Source organism: Octopus bimaculoides, chromosome 30 (genome assembly GCF_001194135.2).
Source record: "Octopus bimaculoides isolate UCB-OBI-ISO-001 chromosome 30, ASM119413v2, whole genome shotgun sequence".
Classification (NCBI taxonomy): domain Eukaryota; kingdom Metazoa; phylum Mollusca; class Cephalopoda; order Octopoda; family Octopodidae; genus Octopus; species Octopus bimaculoides.
The window spans coordinates 9,609,297-9,611,778 of NC_069010.1; the positions used below are offsets into that span (position 1 = coordinate 9,609,297).

The 2,482-nt window shown below is 37.7% G+C and overlaps 1 protein-coding gene across 1 annotated transcript in view; it reads left to right on the plus strand.

Moving 5' to 3' along the window:
- The first annotated feature begins 419 nt into the window (after positions 1 to 419).
- Positions 420 to 2,482, plus strand: part of LOC106882249 (uncharacterized) — a 12,047-nt gene continuing 9,984 nt past the window's right edge. Inside the window, exon 1 of the mRNA XM_052978135.1 lies at positions 420 to 598. The gene's annotated coding sequence lies outside the window, so the exon portion shown is untranslated. The remainder of the gene's footprint in view (positions 599 to 2,482) is intronic.

Sequence of the window (2,482 nt, forward strand, 5' to 3'; positions counted from 1 at the left end):
TTTTTTTGCAAATTTGTGTTCTAAACACAGGAATTCATACTATTATATATATATTTAAGAAATTGTTTGTGGAATTTAAGGGCGATTTAGTTGTTATCTTTAGCATTCTCTGAGTGGTTGGCGTTAGGAAGGGCATCCAGCTGTAGAAACTCTGCCAAATTAGATTGGAGCCTGGTGTTGCCATCCGATCTCACCAGTCCTCAGTCAAATCGTCCAACCCATGCTAGCATGGAAAGCGGACGTTAAACGACGATGATATATATATATATTTATATATATTTTATGAAGAATTGAGGTAGGTTTAGTTGCTATTCCTTGTACGCCGAGCGACCACGCAGACGTTCCCGCGTCGTCTCGCTGTTATTCGGGTGACGACCCGTGTGGCTGGATGGCCACCAACTCTGCCTGTCTGCCACAAAGTACTACATTACCAGACCATTTAAGTTGATGGGTGTTTTATTATAGTAGGTTATACGTATTGTTTATTTTCAATTTTCCTTTTGTACACTGATCGGAGTCGGATAACGATCGCTTTTTTAAAGCAAAGACAAGGATAAATATACTAACAAGACGGGAAAAGTCTTATGTCAGACTTAAGGTAAATATATATAAACCTAATTCTCGAATTTAAACATCCGTTGAAATCTCACGGATCTGAGACTTTCGTACTCTTTTCTTCTTGAAATTATTTGTTTTTTCTTTCTTGCAAAAAGATGTGTCGATTATATGAAAGACGAAGGAAAAACATCCGAAGTGAAAAAAAAAATATTTACGAAACAATCAACGTGGTTCTATGACAAGATGGAAGAATAGGGGAGTAGGAGGAGGAGGAGTTAGAGAAAGAGTAGGTAGGAGAGGAAGGAGTGAGAGGCGAGAGGGTTTAATAGAAGGGAATGAGAGAGGGGGAAGCCTAGTAACAGATTTAGAGGGAAGCTGATAAAAGGACCGCAACAAATTTTTTTGGCGAGCTTCGAACAGGAAGTGTTCCGGATTTTCTGCAGACATTAAATACTCTTCTAAAACAGAGCTTGTTTGATATTTATTAATTCGCCTAAAATACATCATTGCTTTGCCTTGTATATACAGTGTAATGTTTGTAGGATGAAAATTAAAACGAAAGTGAAGAATATGATCGTAATAGATACAAGCACAAATTAATAAATTCTAGATCAGAGTATGTCTGTTCTTTATCAACTCACATTAGTAAAAAAAACTATTTTAAGACACTTTATGTGGGTCAACTAGCTTCCAAACAGGGTACAGTATATTGCCCATGATTCTCGTATTTCTGGAAATTGGATAAGAGGCCCATTACTGTTGAGAAGTGGAGTAAAAGGAGGGTTAGCGTGACATTAATACACAGAGTCGGGAGACCTTGTGAAGGGGAGAGGAGAAAGGCTATAGAAATCAACGTGGTAGGAGGAGATTCGGTCTATGAGTGATGGCGAGAGTGGAAGAAGGAGGAACGCGCGTAGATAAAGCGAGGAGGGGGAGATAAAGTAAGGAGATTTAACGAAAGAGGGGGAGGAATAAGTGATAAACTAGAATAGGAATTGAAATGTAAGGTGGTAGGAGGAAACTCACTCGAGGAGGAAAGTATGAGGTGCTTTGACAAAGAGAGGTAAAGTAGGAGGGTGGAGAAGCTTAGATGGTTGCGATCGAGTAAGAGGAATTAGAGAGGGAGACACAGAGTAGGTTTCGATAGAAAGATAGTGTTGAAGGAACGAGAGAACGAGCGAAGTGGAGGTAGAGGAAGGTAGTAATAGATATGTGGTGGAAGTTTGTGTGAAAGAGAGAGACAAGCGAATCTATTACCGCCGTGGTTATGGTGATGGCGGCGGTGGCGGTGGCGGCGGTGAGAGAGACTCGAGTGAGGGTCGTCGCTGTGCAGAATAAAGGTTGAGTCTTATTGTTTTGATTGCAAAGGAGGGTCGAGTGCAACTTGAAATTAAAACCCCGCTCATCGCATTCACACACACACACACACACACACACACATATATATATATATATACACATACACAGGGCATCCTGTGGACACCTGTTCTGTTTGAATAACCCACCGTTTCTTGAGAATACCTGCGAAAAAGGTTTCTATATTTTTAATATAATACTTTGTATGTCATTTGAGAAATAGTTTCATTATTAAATGCAAGCGAATATATATACATGCCCGTGTGTATATATGTATTATATATACATCCATGCATGCGTGTGTGTATATATATATATATATATATATATATGATCGTGCATATATATATATATGTTATTACTATGTATATTACATTGTATGTGATATATTTACATTACACACATATACACACACGTGTGTGTGTGTATATGTGTGTATATTAAATGTTCATATATATATATCTGTGTAGATCTATCTTTCTATTTCCTCATCTTACAATATATGCATACAGTCTATGTATTCTTGCGGATATATATATATATATATATATATATATATATATATATG